At 47.0% G+C, this 7,999-nt stretch overlaps 1 long non-coding RNA gene across 1 annotated transcript; it reads right to left on the reverse strand.

The window, feature by feature from the left end:
* Window positions 1-474: 474 nt before the first annotated feature.
* Window positions 475-6,197, reverse strand: LOC118008869. The gene is made up of 3 exons (XR_004678758.1): window positions 5,678-6,197; window positions 4,154-4,459; window positions 475-2,352 (listed from the first exon to the last, which is right to left on the reverse strand). It is a non-coding gene; the product is annotated as an uncharacterized LOC118008869 (long non-coding RNA).
* Between the last annotated feature and the right edge of the window lie 1,802 nt (window positions 6,198-7,999).

The raw sequence follows: 7,999 nt of genomic DNA on the forward strand, positions 1-7,999 counted from the left end.
GTCAAGAGTAAATACACTAAGGAATGGAGTAGGGATACCACACAGCATGAAGGGTCCACTTGAGGTGATTAGGAATTTAAAGTGAAACTTACTTTTTAAAAAGATTTTATTTACTTATTTTAGAGAGAGAGAATGGGGGGTGGAGGGGCAGAGGGAGAGAAAATCCCAAACAGACTCCATGCTGAGTGCAGAGCCCAACGTGGGCCCGATCCCACGACTCTGAGATCATGACCTGAGTGGAAACCAAGAGTTGGACGTTCAACCAACTGTGCCACCCGGGTGTCCCTTCAAGTGAGACTTATCTCATTACTAAGGATGTTCATTTCTGGGGCGCCTGGGTGGCTCAGTTGTTAAGCGTCTGCCTTCGGCTCAGGTCATGATCCCAGGGTCCTGAGATCAAGCCCCGCATCGGGCTCCCTGCTCGGCGGGAGGCCTGCTTCTCCCTCTCCCACTCCCCCTGCTTGTGTTCCCTCTCTCGCTGTGTCTCTCTCTGTCAAATAAATAAATTCTTAAAAAAAAAAATAATAAGGATGTTCATTTTCATTACTTAAGTTGGTGTTTGCCAGACTTCTCCATTATACATTTACTATTTTTCCCTGTATAATTAATAAAAACATAATGGGGAGGTACTTTGAAACTGTGTAAATGTTTCATTTTCATCAAACTTTCTATTTCTATTTACAAATGTGTTGGGGTTTTTCTCCTGCCGTGTTAAGTACAGAATAGACAGGATTAGCCAGGGCTGCCAATTTAACAAATGACTACAACATAGGGGAGAGAGAGGCCAGGGGATTAAAGGTATATGCAAGGGAGTGATTCTATTAGTTGGCTGTGGGCTTTACGTTGGTTCAAGAGGGAAGAGAGAATGATAAAAGAGGCATGACAGAGGTACAATCAGTAGATGGCAGGTCCTGGCGGGACCGAAGGAATTTTGGTGATAGGGTACTACAGAGAATGAGTTGGGAAGAAATGAGATGGTGATCAGAGGGTGGGATGCATGAGATTGAGATGATAGGAGGTGTTATGGGTTAAACTGTGCCCCCCTCAGAAAAAAAAAAAGATGTTGAAGTCCTAATCCCCAGTACCTCAGAATGGAAATAAAGACTTTACAGAGGTAATCCAGCTAAAATGAAGTCATGTGGGTGGGCCCTAATCCAATATGACTGGTGTCCTTATAAAAAGTGGAAAATCAGACATAAGGACAGATAGACACACGGGAGAGGCCATGTGAAGACGCAGGCAGAGATCATGGCGATGCATCTACAGGCCAAGGAATACCCATCAACGATTGCCAGCAAACCACCAGAAGTCGGGGAGAGGTCCGAAGGGAACGGATGCTCCCTCCTTCCTCAAGAAGGAACCAACCCCGCCAACACCTTGATCTCGGACTTCCAGCCTCCAGAACTGTGAGGCAACAGCCTTCTGTTGTTCCAGCTGCCCAGTCGGTGGTACTTTGGTACAGCGGCCCTGGGACACAGAGGGGTTGAAGTTACCGGTAAGGACAAGCACCAGGAAATGACCACGGCAGTGAGTAGTTCAGACAGGGTAAAGGGCAAGGTCACTGGAGGAGAAGAGATCATGGAACTATCTGTGTGGATGTTGAAATCTCGAAGAACTAGGACAGGATTCGCATCAGAGGGAACGACCATAAGGCAGGAGGCAAAGCCTTCAAGAAATGAGAGGAAGTAACCCGGCGGTTGTTAGGTGAGCGGGAAAGGGAGGTAGCGTGAGCGGTATAGTCTGTCCACAGGAGACTCAAAGCTGAGGGACTTGAGGGAAGGAGAAGGGTCCTAAAGCGGTGCTGAAGGGCAAGGAGGGCACCCACACACCTGGCCTGGTGACGTGTGAGCTGAGGGAAAGAAGGCAGTGTCCGCAGGGCAAGGCGGGAGGGGAGAGGTACTCTTCGCAGAGGCTATGTCCAGAAGGAGCTTGCTGATGAGGAGCGGTGAGCTCTAGAGGGCCCAGCGGAACGGTTTCAGGGGACGGGGACAGAGGAGGGAATGTGCAGGGCTATGAGGATCAGAGTGCAGGAGATGAGTGGACATCACACCTCCATGGAAACATCTACAAAATACTGTGGCCATGTTTATCAACTTACCACAATCCAGTGTACCCTTGTGTACCTTTTGAATTTCATAGCATGTGGATGGGGAACGTGGTGAAGCTGTGGAATGGTCACTGCGGACAGAGAAGAGGGACCAGGCTAAGGGCGAGTCAAGGATTTTCAAACGAGGCTGGAGCCCAGCGGCGGCTGAAGAGCAGGAATGTCTTGTGGCACCAATCTACAGGAAAGTGGAGCTCTTGTGGTGGCTGTTTCTTTTCTTACTGGGGTGCAGAGGCCTGGTTCTAAGCCTAGAGAAGGAAGATTGTGGGATTAGTGCAAGGGTGGGTTTTGCTGACGAGGGAGCTGAGGTGGCTGGTGAGGTCATCCACCATAGGCTCCGGCTTGAGCAAGAATAATAATAAGTCAGAGCAAACATCATTTACAGCGTGCCAGGCACTGTTCGAAGTGCTTATCCATAGTAACTCAGTTACCCCACCACAGTCTTTTATCCGCACTTTCATATGAGAGTGTGAGGCTCAGAGAGCTCAAGGAAGCTGTCCGAGGTCCCAGCCTATGTACGGAAGAGCTGTGCGTCAAACCAGGCAGTTCAGCTCCAGAGGTTGAACAACAAAGAGGGAGGGGCCGCTAGGAGGGCCCCGAAAGGAGTGGGATACAGTGGAGGGGTGAAGGGGTGAAGGGGCAGGGCTGGGGTTTCGGTGCAACCACAGTGCAGGGGAGAAGCAGAGAGAGGTAGTGGGAGTTGGAACCATGTGTGGCTGTGGTCTGAGAGCAGAAGAGTAGACTTTGACATCCGGTGCTGCTGGCTGAAATGAGGCCGAGGGAAAAGTCACTGCAGAAGACCGGAAGATCAAGGAACCCGGGAGCCGGGTGGTGGAGGGTCATCCACAGGGCACTGAAGTATCCCAAAGTGACATGGACATGGAGGGAGAGGACAACTGGAGACAGATGTCTGATAACTACAGAGAAAGTTTCCTGCAGGAGAGCAGGTGAAGGCAGGGAAGAGTCTGGGCAGAGGGCCACTGGGGCCTACAGGGGCAGAGGCCATCAGGAAAGCAGGTTTCTGTCATTGAATAGGGGGGAAGCCAACAGGGTAGCCCTGGGGGCCTTCTCTCAGGCAGGAGCACTCCCAAGGAGTTAGTTTAAAAGCCCCAATTTAAGTTTGCCACATATCTTCTTTGTCCACGATTCTTTATCCTGAAAAAAAATCATTTCCTGCAGAACCGTTAGGAAATATATTGCCACCAAGTGGCGCCCCGGCAGCCGTGCCCATCGGAGAGGTTCGCGGGCCTGAACTGCCACCCGGTGGAGAGAAGAGGAAATGCAGGGTGCCCTCCCTTCGTCATTTGTCACCAATGCCCTAAATCAGCTGCCGGTCTCCCCACCTTCACAGAGTTGCACAAAGTACAGAGAATACAAATATGTGCACTTGGACCTACCCTCTCCTTCTTTCATTTCCTCATCCAACCACACTGTTGTTTATACAACAAACATTGGTTGGGCACGTAGTGGGTGTGAGGCACTGAGCTAGGCATCAGGGACCCAGAGGGGAATGTGACATGCCCCTTCCCTCGGGACTCACAGTCTAGTGGTTGATGCCAGTCACTGGGTGATCACAGGGGAATGTGGAGGGACTCAGGCCTGCAGAGTAGGTGTAACTGAGTCACGCACAGAGGCTGGGGGTGAGAGTTCTAGGCAGAAAAATGTAAACTCCAAAGCCTAGCAGTGAGGGACCGAATGGAACAATCTATAGCATAAAGATGAGTCTATTAAGGCTGGAGCACTGAAAGATGGGAGGATTTTTGAGTATACAATGAGAAGTTTGAACTTTCTCCTGACAGCAAAGTGGTGTCATTGAAAAGTTCACTGCTTGGGGCGCCTGGGTGGCTCAGATGTTAAGCGTCTGCCTTCAGCTCAGGTCATGATCCCAGGGTCCTGAGATTGAGCCCCACACCGGGCTCCCCGGTCCGCAGGAAGCCTGCTTCTCCCCCTCCCACTCGCCTTGCTTGTGTTCCCTCTCTCGCTGTGTCTCTCTCTGTCAAATAAACAAAATCTTAAAAAAAAAAAAAAAAAGAAAAGTTCAGTGCTTACTGTCAGAAAGGTCCATCTAGAAACAGTGTGCTGGGGGCTGAGGCCAGTGAGGAGGCAGGAGCAGTAACCCAGACAAGATTCAGTAGGTCCTAGGCAGCACTTGCTGTGTTGGAGAGCCGTGGACTAGCTTTCCATATGCTCCTTAAATATGAGGTTCCTGGGGCTCTGTTGGGCTTGATCATTCTTCCTAAAATGATGCCTTTGAGATCCATCCAGGTTGTTATTTATTTATCTATGGCTTATCCCATTTTACTGCAGAGTAGTATTCCACTGTATGGATGTACCACAGTTAGTTTATCCATTCACCTGTTGAAGGATATTTGGCTTGTTGCAGATTTGGGTTATTACAAATGAAGTTTCTGTGAACGTTCATGTACAGGTTTCTGTGTGAACACACATTTTTATTTTTCTAGGATAAACATCCAGTAGTGCAATTTCTGTGTTGTATGGTTAATAGGTATTTAATTTTATGAGAAAGTGACAAATTGTTTTCCAGAAGTTGCACCATTTCACTTTACCACTGGCAATGTATGAGAGCTCTAGTTGTTCCACATCTTTTTTTTTTTTTTAAAGATTTTATTTTTTAGAGAGCGAGTGAGAAAGAAACAGCATGAGAGGGGAGAGGGTCAGAGGGAGAAGCAGGCTCCCCGCTGAGCAGGGAGCCCGATGCGGGACTCGATCCCGGGACCCTGGGATCATGACCTGAGCCGAAGGCAGATGCTTAACCATCTGAGCCACCCAGGCGCCCCTGTTCCACATCTTTTAACTACTTAGTATTATCACTATTTCTTTAAAATTTTAGTCATTCTAGTAGGTGTAGAGTGGCATTTCACTGTTGCTTTAGTTTGCATTTGCCTAATATCTAATTATATTTAACAATTTTTCATGTGTTTATTTGCCATTTGTGGATTTTCTTTGAAGAAATGTCTGTTCAAAGAGCTGACTCACTTTGGTTTTAAAATGTGCCAAATCATCCACATCTCTATCTCTAACTTCCCCCCAAGACTTCAGATGGGGATGTAAATGCTGCAAATGCCTCCTGACTTCATGGAAGTCCCCCCCACCGCTGTAATCCCAATATGGCCAAAGCCAAAACCACCATCCTACAGGAGTCCTGGGCCTCCCTAGTGGAAGAGTACCACTTAGAGGGCTTATCTTGTGCTAAACACTGTTCCAAGTGCTTTACATATTTTAATTAACTTAATCCTTACAATGATCCTTTAGGTAGTACTGGGTTTTTGTTTTTGTTTTTTTAAGATTTTACTTATTTTGGGGTGCCTGGGTGGCTCAGTCTGTTAAACGTCTGCCTTCGACTCAGGGCACGATCCCAGGGTCTTGGGATCGAGCCCCATATCGAGCTCCCTCTCCCTCTGCCGCTCCCCCCCTTCTTGTGCTCTCTCACACTCTCTCTCTCAAATAAATAAATAAATAAATAAATAAATAAATAAATAACTATTTTATTTATTTATTGGGATGGGGAAGGAGCAGAGGGAAAAGGAGGCACAGAGATGTTGAGTAACTTACCCAAGCTTGCACAGCTGGCAAGTGGTGGTAGGTCTATCCAGATCCCAGAGTCACCCTTGATTCTCCTGTCTTTCTCACGTCCCCATGTCTGTTCAGTCATTAAAACCTGCGCATTTGCCTTCTGAATATTTTACTTTCATCATATTTCCTCCAACCCTTATAACTACTGCTCTGGTGCAGCCATCTTTTCTCTTGTCTGGACCACCATAAGTACCTTTAAACAACAACAACAACAACAAAACCTTTTTATTATAGAAGATTTCAGCAATACAAAAAAGTAGAGACTAGTATAATGAATACGCCCATTGCTACAACCAGTATAAACTCATGGCCATTCACTTCATCTGTACCGCCCATTTCCTGTTGCTGCCTAACTGCGTTATTTTGAAGCAAATTCCAGCATATTAATGCATCTATAAATATTTCAGTATGAGTCTCTAAAACAACTTTCAAGTAACAGTCACAATACCAGGGGCGCCTGGGTGGCTCAGTCGGTTAAGCGTCTGCCTTCAGCTCAGGTTGTGATCTTAGGGTCCTGGGATGGAGCCCCATGTCAGGCTCCCTGCTCAGCGGGGAGTCTGCTTCTCCTTCTCCCTCTGCTGCTCCCCCTGCTTGTGCTCTCGCTCTCTCAAATTAAAAAAAAAAAAAAATCACAGTAACATTCTTCACATTATGCATTAGGTATTTCTTTAAATCATTAACTAATCATATTTGCATTAGTTATCCACTGCTGTGTAACTGGGTGGTTTAAAACAAGAATAAACATTTATTGCTGCTCACAGTTCCCGTGGGCTGGAAACCTGAGAGCAGATGAGCTAGGTGGTTCTGGATCAGTGTCTCCTGAGATGCCAGTCACCTGGAAGTCCAACAGGTCCCGGAGGATCTGCTTTCCGTGCAGCACATCGACACTGGCTGGCAAGTGGGTGCTGGCTGTTGGCAAGGGGCTCCAGTCCTCGGTACCAGGGCTCTCCACAGGGCAGCTTGAATGGCCTCACAACCTTGCCTGGTTTCCCCAGAGCAAGCGAACCAAGGATCCAAGGAGGAAGCTGCAAGACCTTTCATGACCCAGCCTCATAAGTCACACACATGTCTACAATATTCCCTGGGTCACACATGCCAGCCTGCTTCATTGTGAGAGGGTGGGAATACCAGGAGGCCAGGATTTTAGAAGGTCATCCTAGAGAACGGTAACCACAGGTTCAAACTGCCCCAGTTGTCTCTCTCTCTCATTTATAGTTCGTTTATTTGAATCAGGATCCACGCTTGCATTTTGTTGATATGGCTCATAAGTCTTATTCTCTAGGTTCCTTTCCCTCTTGTTTTTTCATTTTGTCTTTCCTTTGCCTTTTTTTTTTTTTTTTTTTAAGAAGCCAGGTTGTTTGTCCTTAGTTTTACATTTACTGGATTTTGCTGCTTACATCCCCATGATGTCATTTAACACAGTCCTCTGATTCATGTCTTTCCTGTAAACTAGTACTTAGATCTAGAACTTAATATGATTTGGATTCTTTTTTCCCCCCAAGAAAACTTCAATGGTAATGTTTTCATTATTTCATTAGAGGTTTACAAAATAGTGATAAATTAACCCTATAATTCCATCATCTAATAGCGGGAATATTTCTGTAGATGGAAACTTTGACTCACTTTTTGATTACCTTGAAGCAGTTATTACAGAAAAGATACATGCTTGTTTCTTTCCCTTTATTAACAAGTACTAGCATCCTTCAAAGGTGACCCATAAGATATTTTTAAAATATCATCATGAACTTGTAGATTTAAAACACTTGACAAATGATCGCATCTTCAGCCAGGAGGCACCTCTTCAGGTTAGCCCCTGCATCCCTGACTTATACCAGCCACCTCTGACTTGTTTACTCTCTGCCATGGCATCATGCTCCGGGTTCATCCTGCACATCTCCTACGCAGACCCCTCAGCACCATGTCCCCAAGAAGCTCTGGTTCTTTTTAGTGGGAAAGAAAAAAGACCACAATCTGGGTGTAGTTATCTTTACCTTTCAACGGCACCTGACCCTGTCCATCCTCCAGTCACCTGAGATGTAAAAATGCAAAGCTGACCACTCCCCTGCTCAAAGTCCTAACAGGGACTGTGTCACCCTCAGGACAAAGCCAGTTCCTAAGCACAGAATAGCCAGTCCTGGGGCGCCTGGGTGGCTTAGATGGGTGAGCGTCTGCCTTCGGCTCAGGTCATGATCTCCAGGTCCTGGGATCGAGCCGTGTCGGGCTCCCAGCTCATCGGGAGTTTCCTTCTCCCTCTGCCTCTCCCCGTTTGTGCTCTCTCAAATGAATTAATAAAATCTTAAA

Source organism: Mirounga leonina, unplaced genomic scaffold, assembly GCF_011800145.1.
Source record: "Mirounga leonina isolate KUSES-001 unplaced genomic scaffold, KU_Mleo_1.0 Mir_126, whole genome shotgun sequence".
NCBI classification, from domain to species: Eukaryota; Metazoa; Chordata; class Mammalia; order Carnivora; family Phocidae; genus Mirounga; species Mirounga leonina.